We start from the raw sequence: 14120 nt of genomic DNA on the forward strand, positions 1-14120 counted from the left end.
GTGTCGTGGCCCATATGGGGGGGGGGAGGGGGGGAAGGGGGGGCATGTGGGCGGGCAGTGGCAAAGCAATTCCAACATGGTTGCAGAAAGTACCAGTGATGTCAGAGGAAGTAAGAATTTTCTGAATCAAAATTCAGTTACCCTTGTAACATAGGTGCATACGTTTAGACTCCCACACTAAAATTTAAGTAACTGAATTGGCAACCCACATTTCCCAGGACGACTATGACCTGTGTGTGCATCATTGCTGATGTACTGAGAATCATAGGATATATCTTGATTTGGAAGGGCCCCCTAAGAGTTGAGTCCCTTGATCTTCGTACCACGTCCCAAAGGGGCAGCTGCCCAGCTGCTGTCTTGTGTTCATATCATAGCCCCCAAACCAGTGAGCAGTTTGTGTGGGAAGAGGTGCTAGTTGATCATGGGCCAGAACTCAGTTTCTGTCTGTTCAGGCAGGCAGTAATCTGTCTCCAGTCCCTGAAGGCTGTCATCTTTTAACAGGGAATTTTCCAGCAAAGAAGAATAACACAGCGGTTTTTTTCTGTGAATGTTAAGGGTTTTTTTTTTTAAATCCATTTTAATTTAAAAAGCAGAAACTTTGTGTGGGGGGTTTTTTTCTCTCCTTTTTTTTTTTTTTTGTAAAGTGCAGACTTCCTTTTTCAATCACAGCCAAGACCATCAAATAACAACAACCACTATCCTCTTTCTCTTATGGGTGCAGTGATGCAGCTTGATACCATGTGCTTTTGTGTTTGTTGACTTGAACTGACTTTGCCTCTGTAACAGATTAAAGCATTTTTTCTGCATTGCACCATTGTATAGCTCAGCCCTATGGCAACCCCAAAGGGTGACAGTCCCACAGTCTAGTCAATCCTGAATTCCTCATTTGATAATGCAAACATGCCACGTCAGTTTTGGTAGTGTGATTTAACTAGTAAACACTTGTCCTTCACATTGAGTCAATCATCTGAGAGACACAGTAAGCAAAACTCTCTCTTGCATTATCTTTATCTGCTAAAGATGAAATGATAATTGCCTGGGTTTTCCTCCTAGCACTGTTCCCATATGCTGTATTCATACCTTTCACAGCAACACCTAATCTGGATATAAATGTCTTTTATGATGTCTCTCTTTCAGAGGCTGATGAAGTGATTCATATTTCCTGCTATCCAAAGCAGCCAGCTTCTGTTTTTATGCAGTCAATGGTAAAGAATAGGGGTTGTATTCAGACCATCTGCCATAGATGCCTACTGGAGGCATGATGACTACTTCTCCCATTCACTGTGCAAATTGGCAGCCCTTGGCAGTATGTGGTCTGAATCATTCAACAGCCTCTTGAATTTAAATACCATAGTAACCTCTAGGCCCATCTTAAGAAACCTACTAGTAAAAACACATATGTATCTGATTATTTTAATTGTCTTTGGAATTAATGGAATGAAGGGATTGGTTCACCTCTTTACCACACAAATCCACTACAATATTAGTTCAAATTGCATGATTTTGAATGCATAAAGCTATAGTAGGGTTAACCAAACAGAAATGGTTTTAATTTCCAAGACAGTCATGTCCCCATGAACATGCTAGCCTTTATGCAAGATTCTATACACCCCGTGCACACAGAATACAACAGAGATTCAGTCAAAATGTTCAAGATAACAAAGGAACTAGGAGCACTTTAATTTAATGTTAGATCAGTCGTGGGCTGACTAACAAAGGAATTTCTAGGAATGTGCATTTGACACCCACATTTATCCTGATTACATGGTACCATCAGTGTCACTGGTGACACCAGTGCTGAGAGTTAACTTTATCCCACTTTTATGAAGAATGAGAATTCTAACCGGATCACCCCAATCATTGCATAGGTGTCCTGGATGAGAAAGGGTACAGAAAGTCTGTCTCTTTGATTTGTCCTAGCAAATGAAAGCGATCACGCATGTACACGCTGCTGTTCCATGGGTTTCCAGAGGAACTACTTCTTCACCCACCATTTTATTTCCCGGTACTTTTCTCCTGCTTACATTTCACCAGCACAGATCTCCATGATTTTGATTAACTTCAAATTATGTTAGTGTCTCATTAGGATTTACTTATTCAGGCTTTGCGGTTCAGTGTATCTGATCTGTTTTGTTTAGGGGACTCCTATTTTGACCTGGACCTTCAGCTAATGTAAATCAGTGTGTATCTAGTGGTTCCACTTTTCTGTGAAGATCTGATCTACTGATTACTGACTGGAAGGATTTAAAGTTACATATAATATGTTTATAAGAATATGTATTTTTAAAACTCTGATTATGAATGGAGGTATAATGTAGATAGATTATGGAATATAGATAATTCACTACAGCCAGCAGACATTCCCATTTAGAAGTTATTCTGCAGCTATATCTCAGCAGATGGTGCTAGTAAAAGGCATGGCCATTATTTCTCCATTTCTTATTGTTTTGCAGTGTGGGGGTATTTTCCTTTTTTCTTTATGTATGGCTGGCATTAAATCTCTTGCCAGTAATACCTTAATGTATTATAGTATTTGTAGAGGGAGACAACATAAATGACAGTGAATTGGACTGGAAATGTAAGAAATTTTTCATTTTGAGTTTGGTTTCCCCATCCTCTTTTGACTGAATTGCAGCTTTAAGAAAGATCCTTAGAACTGGCAGTCTGATGATAAAGATAAACTAAACAAGACCTAATGATTCATTAGAAACAGAATGGAATTTGTCAGCTGTTTCTCCCATATAAATTAAGTTATCTTATTTAACACAAACTTCTCTGTGCAAAAGATGTAGAAAGCTTACAGGAGGCCAGTAGAAGTTGCCTTGGCTGTTGCTTCTCATTACTGTTCTTAAAAGATAAAGTTGTCTGAAATAAATTACGTTTGACTTTGGCGAGGGTTTTTTGTTGACTTATATGGTGAGGGCTGTATGATGTCTGTAGCAGTGCACTGACCTCACTGTTGGATGCTAAATATACTCAGGCAGATTCTTCATGGAATCACAGTCCCTTATTGCAGCTGATGTAGTGCAAGGGAATCCTAATCTGTGCACAAATGGTTGACTGAGAAATCCTTCACACAGGAAAACAACGCATCTGTTGTCCAGCAGACTCAGCCTCAGCATTGCCCTTTTTGAGATAGGGTGTGTTAGGAGAAAATCTGTAATCTCTTTGCCTAAGTCCATTACCAGTTCTTTTTTTAAGAGAAGTGGAAAGTCATGGTTGCTATTTGAACTAAGACTCTGTCTGTGCTGGAGTGACACAGCCCATAACCCTAAAGCATTCTTTTGCTTCCCAGTATAATTATTAGAGCTGTGGTACAGAAGAGCACCAGGCCATCTCTCAAATGAAATATGAGTTAAATTCCTGTTTTATTTCCATTTGGCTTATTCTGGTGTAAAACAAATTCTAACCAGAAGAGGAGTCAACTGGAGCCAAACCTATGTCATTAAAATCAGCTCATTTATAATGGTGAGTTAACTATGTTGTTTATAAAGAGAGCGAGCTCTAAAGACAAATTATCATGTATAAAAGTCACAAGAGATGTGAACTGATTTCAATAAAGTCATGAATAACTTATTAGTGTCCTCAGGTTCCTCCAAAAATAATTAAAAATAACTTGTCTTTAATTTGTTCTTAGTTTGTTTGTGCAGATGCTGGAACAAAACTAGCTGAGTCAACAATCTTACATAAACAGATGATTGCCTCTATGCCTGGAGTAAGTACTGAATCAAATGCCATCTCTTAGTTTTGGGGCTTTTTAAAATGTGTCTTATTCAACTCTTTTTGCTTCATTTTAATATTTTTTCCTTTTCATTTCTTTTCTGGTTGGCAGGTGTATTGCAGGAAGAGGTTGAGATGCTTCTTCCTTTTTATTAATGTTGGAAAAAGTTCTGAACTTGATGTTGCTTCCCTTACTATCACTGATAATCTTTAGGCATGTAACTAACTGACTTTAGCTGGAGCCTGCACTCAAGAAGACGATATGTTGGGAACAGACCAGCTGAATTCCTCAGAAACTGTCTCGGGGGGAATGCTACAAGCTATTGCCTTCATTCTCACAAAAGATTATCCGGTTAAAGAAGGGAGTTAATGGTATTTTTCTAGTAATGTGTAAGGCATTCATCTACATCTTGCTGATGACTGTGGCGAGATTACTGGTACTCATCATAGCCTAGGCACGGAATATGCACCTGGTGAATATGTGAGGAAGTGGTACAATTGGAGGTCTTGACTTGTTCCATGACACTTGTGACTGAATACCGAAATAGATGGGTGAGGGTTAGTTCATGTCTGCTTCATAAGCTCGTTTCCCTGTATGTGAGTCTCTATCAGCTTTAGGGGTGACCTAATAGGATCTTTCCTGTATATTTTCTAAGTGTGGGGGGGTTTTTAATGCAAATTTTTAATAATACCTTTCCTCCCAACAGAATATTCTAATTTATACTTGCTTTAAATAGACTAGCACGGGTGTTACAAGGCATCATAGGAGAGTGATTGTTTCAGAAGAACTCTCACAGAATTGGCTGCCTGCTATTTGAATGAAACAGAGTAGATGGTTGGAGAGAAGTCTTCTGCAACTGAGCATTAATTTGGAGGTTCAAGTATAATATCTTTCATAATTCTATTATTCAATATTTTAGAACTCATGTGGAATCCTGAGTCCACATAAAATGGATGGAGGATATGCTGACAGGGCTTCCAGTGACCTTCTTTTATTGTTTGTTATTCTGTCAAGGGAACAGACAGGCGCAGCGTTTGAAAAGCCCAGAGGTGGCACAGTTCAACACTGCGTAGATTGATATTAACATACAAAAATGGGAAGTGTTGGTTCAGACCAGTTGCTTAAAAATAGAATGCTAGCAGTTTTTCAAATTTCAGCCACTAAATCTCAGTTATGGCTGAGTAATTCTGAGATCAGAACAAGATCAGAACTAAATCTGGTTCATTTGTATACTCTGATAGGGTAATCAGCTTCTGGGCCTCAAAGTGTAGTCAATTAAATGGAGGTAAAAGAAGAGTAGTTTTCCCCTATAAACTTTACTGTAATGTTCTGCCCTGAGTCTATGATTTCAGATACGGTAGGTTTTGGTGACTTCAAAAAGATACCTAATTTGATAATTTCATCATTTAGACTCAAAAGTTAAGTATTGCTTTTACTTGGCTCCTAAGAATGAGGCATTCATAGTTCCCTTTGAACTGAAGCTTGATTATCTTCACCTCAGACTGTTAACATGTAAGCAGAAGTTTATATGATACCTAGTGGGACAGTCGTATCATCTTCGGAAAGCTTCTCTCCAGGGTTCTCTGGTTTGTTCAAAGCCTTTATTTAATTTGACAGCTTTGTTCTGTTGACTGCTTTGTGCATCTTGGGCACGTCTTGTACTAGCCAAAGGCCAGATTCTCATTTCTCACTGGGTTCTGAGAAAAGCATTATGAAAATCTGTGCTGTGGGAATACAACAAGCACCACACTGAGTCCTTTTGTTTTCCCTTTGAGGTTGTTCTTGCTTTGGCACAGGTTGCTTCTCAATGTTTACACCTTTATGGTCAAACTGGAGCTGGCATGAAGGATTTAATTTGTCCCTTGTAGTCCTTGCCTCCCCTTTTAAAAATTGTAACTAGCTTAAGTGCCATTAGAATGCTGTATTTTGAATGATTTTCCTTCTGAAATATTCCAGAAACATTTGGTAGTTTAAAAAAAAGTAACACTTGAATTTCACTGGTGTTCATTTTAGTGATGTTTGCACAGAAATGACTGAAGCCAGTCATTTAAACTGTTTCTCTATCATGATTTATGTGAGCATAAGGGCATCTGCGACTCAGTTTTGTTTTCTGGTATTGTAGCTGATTGGTTTCACTTGCAAAAAATGCTCAGCTGCTTGAAGAACTGAGTTGTTAAACTCCTGTAGACTTTCTAAGACGTTGATTCTGGACCACTGTAAATTTCAGGATGCCACAACAAGGATGTTCTTGAAAGCTTCATCAGTTAATCTTTTATTGCTGTGGCAGATAAGAGTATTTTATGATGCATGAAGCTGCAGTGGCTGGGCTATGTCTTTGTACTATTATCAGATACGAGGGCGTATTACGGTGAGAAGAAAAGCATCAAAGAATACCTGTTCCTAATTAAAATCTAACTATAAAGTACAATAAAAATTTGAGACAGGCTAATTGTGTTCTGGTGAACAAGAAACAAAGACAGAAACATGAACATATACAAAACCTGGTACTTAAACTTACTTCTTTTATGTTCTAGTGTGGAACAGCAGCGATGGAATGCATGAGGCAGTATGTTGGGGAAGTGCTGGATTTCATTGCAGATATGCATACCTTAACCAAATTAAAGGTTGGTTCTGGGCATATATTGATCTACAGTGTATGTGCTTTTTAAACAAAAATATGTTTTCTCTAATGAGCCTACCTGGGAGAAATGGTTGGAAGTCTTTGAAAATGACTGACAGGTTTTATTATTCCTTCTTTTTCAAAAATGAGACATTTCTGGGGGATAAGTAAAAAGCAGCTTATGCAGTGTTGATATGGAGGCTGATTCAAGCGTAGTGAGCACACAATAAAAACGCAGGCTTGATTTTTCTGAAGTGTTGATGATAAGCTAATGATAAGTTTTTCTGAAGTGTTGATGATAAGCTAATGTCATTTCAAAATCACCGTGAGACGTAGTCATGTTTAACAGAACCCATGGAAACATAACACTCCTTGCCTGTACAACTAATTACACTCTTCTGGAGGAATCCTGTCTCTTACATACCAAACAGACATTCAAGTTAACTGGAAGTGCAGAAGTTAAAATGCAGTAATTGACCTAAAAAACCAGTGTCCTTTTTCTAACAGATTCTATTGTTTTGTTGTCAGGTTATATTCTGTTGAGGGGCAAACTGAGTTGTTCATACTTCCATAGTCCAAACTGCTTTTTGGTTTCTGTACATTAGTTTGTTGCCAAGTTATAAGAGGAGCAACAGGAAAATACTTTTGTCAAGATGAAATATTTTATTTAGGAATTACTTTCATTAAAACATACTAGTAATAAGTAGCTGGTCAAAACCTGGAATTTCACTTTTGTGGGGGAAGCCAGTATCTATTAAATTTCCTACAAAATGGAATTTTTAAAAGTTTTAGGGAAGATCTAGGCTAAGTAACATTGCAGCTATATAATAGGAAATGATAGAAGTGTAGCTGCTTCAATTTCTAGCAAAGCAGCATCTCTTGCTAGTAGCTAAAATAAAGAATTAATGCAGTATTTTAGCTAATATATCACTAATAGTCATAAAGCTGTGGAGGGAACAATACTTATTCTATTTAGCAAACACTACCCCTTCAGGTAATTTTGTTGTACAATCTGAAGCTGAGTACTAAGTGAGCTCTGAGCTGGAGATGAAACTTTGGTGGTTAAAATCCTCCTTTTCATATAGGGAAAATACCTGCCTCAGAGTGGAATCATCTGTCACTTCTCCATGCCAAGCAAAGTTAGCGCATGGTCTTTCAAACTATGTATCGGTACCCTGCATAAGGGTGGGCTTCCTTCAGGACATGAAATGCAGGCAGAGGTGTGACTATGCCTTGATGCTTCTGACTTCTGTAAAGCTGGGAAGACGAATGGCATGGGAGTGCAGCAGAGGGACTGTTACAGATACAGAGGAGAGTCTACTCCGTCAAAGAGGTGGTTCTGGAATCTGGCAGTAGAGTTTTAGTCAGAAAACCGGTGCTATCCTGTTCTGGCTAGTACGACTCATACAGCCGTTGCTTACTTGCCTGGACTTAGGTGCATGTGGTCTTCTAGGGAAGTTCTTTGACCAAGGTCTTGCATTTGTTTTTAACCTCAAGAGCCACTGTGTTCCATAAAAGGGTGTTGATAGTCTGTTTTCCTGATAAATGAGCGTGGTGTTTCGCTGTAAGGTCCCCTCTACTGCTGCACCATTCCTCTGCTGAAAGTTACTGGAAATGCACTGGCATTTTCATGCCACAAGTTTGTGCAAATGTTCTGTGGCTGGCAAGACAATATAAATTTTAACCTGCAGTGGATTTCAATAGTGGAGTTTATTTATGAAGCAATGGCACGAGAACTTTTACCTTACTAGTTTCTTGCACACTCCATTGCTCACTGTCCCTTTGTCTCCTCCAACCCACCTCATGCCCCAGGGGGGATACCTTATTGCAAGTTAACAATACATGCCACAAAGGAGGAAGAATCCCAACCAAAGAGAAACTTGTCTCTTGAAACCCAGCAGTAGCCTTGTGCTACTGGACGAAATATCCCTTTTGTTAAGTTCTTACCTTGTTGGCCACGTGCCTTGAATCCCATTGAGTTTTAGAAGAATACTTTAACAAGGGAAGCAGCCTTTTGTGCTGGAGTAGAAATTTTCTTCAAAGTACGAACTAATTAAGCATTTTCAGCTGAATTGGATTACTTTCCAACACTGTCCTTTAAAGTTATTTACCCGTTTCTCTTACAGTGCAGAACTGCTTTCAGAATAGGTAGGCAAATGGATCATAATTGAGGAAGAGGTTTGCCAGTTCCACAGAAAAATATAAACTTATCTGAAACCAGGAATGGGGGAAATTTATTTATAAATATTTGCAGGTATTTTCTTTCCATGTATAAAGTGTTTCTGTAGAAAGTTCTCTGCCGTTTCCACTTTTTCCTTCTGCCCCTTCTCCCTTAACTGTAGTCTGATTTTTAGAAATGCTCTTACAGTGCATAAGTCTGATGAAGTAGTTTCTTATGCTCAATAGGACTTAATTTTTAATTTTTTCTTTTCATTTTTAGATGTGGATATAGGTAGGACATGAATGAAAACTTTACCCAGTCTTCACTTTTATGTTTTGCTACTAGACAAGAAGCTTCCCAAATGTGTAGTCTGGCAATTTAAAGCTAAATGAGAACAAAGTGGTCTAAAATCTCATGTTGTTTTGATTTAGCCATATAATACAGGAATCTGATAACAACAGTAACGTAATAGGAGAGTCAAACATGACCATTATTTTATGTATTGTAAAGAATAGGCTTTGGCTGTCTTTGGAAAATTAAAAGGCAGTTCTTACTTAACCAGAACAGATAAACTTACTCTGTGGTTCCAGCATAGTTAGGAAAATATTTATAAGCATTTCTAAGTTTACAAATAATCAGAACATTAAACAAATTCACAACATCTAGATTCAAATTTTGTAAGCTCATTTAATATATTTATTTATATTGCTTGGGTTCTATTAACAGAGGTGTTCCTCGAAAGCGAGTCCTAAGATTATCCAGTTGTACAATTTCTAACTACAAGTATGTATTATCAACAGCATCTGGACTACCAAACTAACACAAATAATACTGCATGATTTATACGACTGGTAACAATCCCAGCAGCAAAAGTTTCATCTTGGTTTTCAAATTTTCAAATTTCTATGCTCTGTGGAAATTCACTGAACAGAAATACATAAAGTTGTTTATTAATTCGCAGTGTTTTATTTTGCATATCTGAGAGTAGTTTCTTTGAAAGAGTTTAATTATTTTCAGTCCTGTGTATAGCAACTACTGCATTACAAAAAAGATAGAAATGTTAATTCTAAGTATAATTACGTTGCAGTTTATTGTTTCTGTTCAGTTTATTATTTTTTTTTTCCCTTTGGGATAACATTTTAATCAGTAAACTCAGCAAGGTTTTATTTAGGAAATTCCACCATTTTTGAAGATGTAGAATGTATCTGCCGATCTGCCTGCATACCTGGCTCTCCTTTTTACCTGCTTCTATCACCAAGTCATTAGATATTCATGGTGGTACTTTTTTTTTCCTCTTGAAAGAGACTTCAAGTGATTTCTGAGAGTGTAAGTTGCTGGGGTCAGATACTTATCTGTTGTATTATTGCTCCACTGATTTTTATCCTGTTATAATAATTTAATAACTGATGACCTGGATTTTCTTGTGCAAAGCATATGGCTCTGCTTTAAGCAAGCAAATGCACTCAGCATGCGTTCCGTTAGTCTAGTAGCAGAAGGTAATACAAAGTTAGCTTAATTAGGAGTATAGAAGTTTCTCAAGCAGCACTAATGAAACATTCCTTAGAGCTGACAAAGCAGGATAATAAATTATCTTTCCAGACATAAATATTTGCATGTTTCTTGATAAAATAGTGGATAGCGCAACATAGTCATATTTCTGGTGAATGGGTGACAGCTTATTTCTGCACACGTAAATGGAAAACAGCAAGGGAAGGCATTTCCTGCCCAGATGCTATCTTGTTAAGTGTTTAGATTCTTTCATCTTCACTTATACCTGTCTGGATGTGCAACTATTAGTTTGTATTCAACAGCTGTTGAGTTTGCCGATACAAAAGGTGCCTATGTATTTTGCACATTTCATATTTTGTGGGGGTTCTTGAAAATGTGGCCCTCCATGGGAAGATCTGCATCATAAAGCTATTGCTAATAATAGGGACTGGGGAATTTAAAAAAAAAAATGTGAGTTTTGTTCTGTAGTTTTGTAGACACGGTTAGAGACCCTGCAAAAGGAGCTGAAAGGAAATCAGATAGGAAATCAGATCTTTGCCTTGCAGAGTCACATGAAGACTTGTTCTCAGCCACTGCATGAAGACACGTTTGGTGGACATCTGAAAGTTGGTTTAGCTCAGATTGCTGCTATGGAAATCACACGGGGAAACCACAGAGACAACAAAGCTGTGATTCGATATTTGCCTTGGCTTTACCATCCTCCTTCTGCAATGCAACAAGGGTGAGAATGCTTTTCCACAAAAAGGAATACTAAAATGAGTTAAAAATCTTCACAAAATTCTGTGTTTATTGCCAGACTCCGTAGATAAGATCCACAGTAAGGTGAGGTGGCTGTCGGATGTTGAAACAGCTGGTCAGCAGCTGTTTCAATCAGCAGCTCCCTGATCCTTAACTGAGGAGTTCATCAATGCAAAACATGCCAGAGGGACGGTGGAGGTAACTCCTTCGGCTTGACTGGAGTTACTCTGGAAATTAACTTAATTCTCAGTCTAGATACAGACAGCGAAAAGCACACAGGTACTTGATTAGTCTTAGAATTATAGAAAATATGTTGGGAATTCTACAGAATACAATGGAAACCTCCAAAATTATGGAGTACAAATGAGCAAGTACTCTCTAAGTGTAAAACTATTGATACGATGATAAAAATACTATCTTCAGCTGGTTAAGTTAGATGAGAGAAATCCTGCTCTTCAAGACATGTATTCTGTCCCTTTTCATTGTGAGAAATCCTAATTGCAGTGTCTTCAAAAAGAAAGGGGAATCTGTCCCTTGTTTTTCAATTACAACAAACAAGATGTTTTGAGTGTAGACCATTACACTGTGTTTCAACAAACTGTGTTCTTGTCCCCGCTTTGTTTCAGACTACCTGCCTCAGGATTCTAGGGTCTATGCTGCTTAGGCTCCAGATGTAGATACATCTCCAGATGTAGATACATCTGCATGTACTTTCATGTAGAGCATACCTAGTTTTGGAAATACGGAGCTGTTATCAACTTGTGCTTTAGTTTCTTACATGCAAAAAAATGTGCTTCTGAGTTGAAGGTTGTGAATTCCTTTAAGATTCTATAGGTACTTAAGGAAGAACATCATATCAAAGTCGATTAAAAAACTAATTAGTGGAATGATTATTTTGCTGCTGTGAGTACTTGACAATGACGTCAAATTAGAAATTAAAAACAGTAGTGAGAATGGCCTGGTAAGTAGTGATTTATTGACTGAAAAACAATTTTTTTTCCCTATGCCTACAAATTCAAATGAGTACGTAATGTGAACTGGGTAGCAGCAAGGTGACAGACAAGATGGCATCAGAAAAGTGTTACTTATTTTCAGATTATGTAAGCACATTGTTTTACAGTTAGACATTGCACTAGATGGTGGATGAATACTGAAGTGTCACAAAAAAGCATAGTCCCTGCCTTCAAAAGCATGCAGTCCAAATGTCCAAGAAGAGGCGAGGAAAAGAGAAATTAAATCCACTTTACCAGTGCAGAAGTGGAACACAGTGGAAGTAAGGCACAGCACCTGCCTTGGAGATCGGTGTGGAATGAAGAATTTCCTGGCATCGCTCTGTCAGCTGTGTGCTGTCCAAGGGAGCTGAGAGGAGCATTTCCACTTGGGCAATTCTTCCCATCTGATGACTTCTGTGTAAAAAAAATCACTGTGTATGGAACTAGTGAATCTGTGAATGTTTTAGCCTTTTATAGACACTGTTTCTTAGACCCACCAATTATGTCCTGTTGGACTTATTAATGGCACATCAAGTTCACTAAGTTCTGTGTGGTTCTAGTCTTCCCATGATCTGTGCCTCCAGCACACTGAGACTGCATCTACCTAGTGTGCATAAGGAGACTCCATCTTCTGGGGAAAACCAGAAAACTTAGCTCATTGTAAAATCCGCTCTTTCTTGACAGGCCGAAAGAGTTCATAGAATGTGTCTCACACATCCGTTTGCTGTCCTGGCTACTTCTGGGGTCTCTGACACACAATGTTGTCTGTCCAAATTCTCCATCATCTTGCATGCCTATTCCACTGGATGCAGGTTCACAAATTGCTGACCACCTTATTGTTATTCTGATTGGGTTTCCAGAGCAATCAAAGGTAAGGCATTCTGTTTTCAGTGGAGATGTGATACGTAATGGCATTATAACTGCAAGCATTTATTTCTTAAGAAAAAAGGAGGGGTAAAACCTTATTAAAATCTGGGATCTAGGAAAAGAAATTTCTGTAGTTGTCTTGCATAGCTGCCACTTTGTACATAGAAAACTGGTGATGAAATCACTGCAGTTACGTTTGAGATTCAACTATTTAAAAACGTCTCAGCACAGGAGTGAGGAAGGAAAGACTTAATTCCAAATTGAAGCTTTGGTAATGACCATCTCTGTAGCAATTCTTTCAGAAAGTTATTATTTATTCTAGTTGTATAGTAGAGTTGGATAACCTATGAATAACGCTATGATCAAAAGCTAATTGCAAACAGTGGATGGTTCAAGCACAACTTTTTTTCTCAAGGTGCTCTGGACAAAGAGTGTTATTGCAAATCATAAGCCATTTGTGACAATAGTTTAACACAGATACAGCAGCTCTCTTTGACACCAACCAGGTATTTTTAGCAACAGAAGTAGAATGATCGTACATTTATCCTGTACGTAGAATCCCCCTTTCTTCCCCTCACCCAGCCAAGACACTGGTGCTTCCCATTCATTTCTCTGGCTTTTTTTTTTCTTCTCTTTCAAATACCTCTTTCCAGTTACCAAGCAACCATCACAATGTTTGGTTCACTTGTACTGCCACAGAGCATGAATCACTGTTGTACTGCTGAAGTGAGAAAACATCTCTGACCAGAAGCTTTTTTCTCGTAATGACGTAGTTAATATCCAGCACTCCTGGAGGCTCAAACACTGAGATATACAAAGCATAGAGGCAAAGAGCCAAGCTTGAGTATGCAAAAAGAATTCTCTGTTATCTTTTCAAAACTTACTTTCCTTGACTGTGAGCAGTTCCAACAAGCTAGAAATAGATGACAAATTCACAGAACAGGTGTAAGATGGTGTGTTTTGCGCAATAGCCTTCCTTTCAGATGATCAGAATGAGCGACTTATGCCAGCAGCATTTTTGAAATGGAGTCATGCGTGCCAGAGTCTACAGGCCTTCCACAGATTGTGGGGGAGTTTTCTGTCAAGACAGTATCAGAATGAGTCCGGAGTAGCTGTTCCTGCAAAACGAACCTTCTTCTTAAAGGCGCTGACTTTAACGCCATACACTAAGATTGCATTGGATTGTGTGTTTGCAAATGCAGTTCTTGGTCTGTAAATATAAAAACAGTTCTTAAACGTGGAGAAGATATTATCAAGTCTATTTACTTGTTCCTAATGGGAGGGAAATGTGGAAAATTGAGGGACAAGACTTCACAGTTGGATGCATGACGTAGAAGTGCTTTGAAAGCCTCTGCACTGTATCCCACTTACTTAAATAAACATTTTCCTCTGTTTTCTGTTTCTACAGACATCTGTTCTGCACATGTGTTCCCTCTTCCATGCATTTATATTTGCTCAGCTCTGGACAGTGTATTGTGAACAAACAGCAGTAGCTCCGACAGTCCAGAATCA

The 14120-nt window shown here is 38.4% G+C and overlaps 1 long non-coding RNA gene across 1 annotated transcript; it reads left to right on the forward strand.

Annotated features, from left to right (window-relative positions):
* The first annotated feature begins 3612 nt into the window (after positions 1-3612).
* Positions 3613-10733, forward strand: LOC104498502. Its single transcript, XR_727829.1, has 3 exons — positions 3613-3715; positions 6256-6345; positions 10557-10733. It is a non-coding gene; the product is annotated as an uncharacterized LOC104498502 (long non-coding RNA).
* The last annotated feature ends 3387 nt before the right edge of the window (positions 10734-14120 follow it).

The sequence above is a fragment of the Buceros rhinoceros genome, unplaced genomic scaffold (genome assembly GCF_000710305.1).
Source record: "Buceros rhinoceros silvestris isolate BGI_N320 unplaced genomic scaffold, ASM71030v1 scaffold5188, whole genome shotgun sequence".
Lineage (NCBI taxonomy): Eukaryota > Metazoa > Chordata > Aves > Bucerotiformes > Bucerotidae > Buceros > Buceros rhinoceros.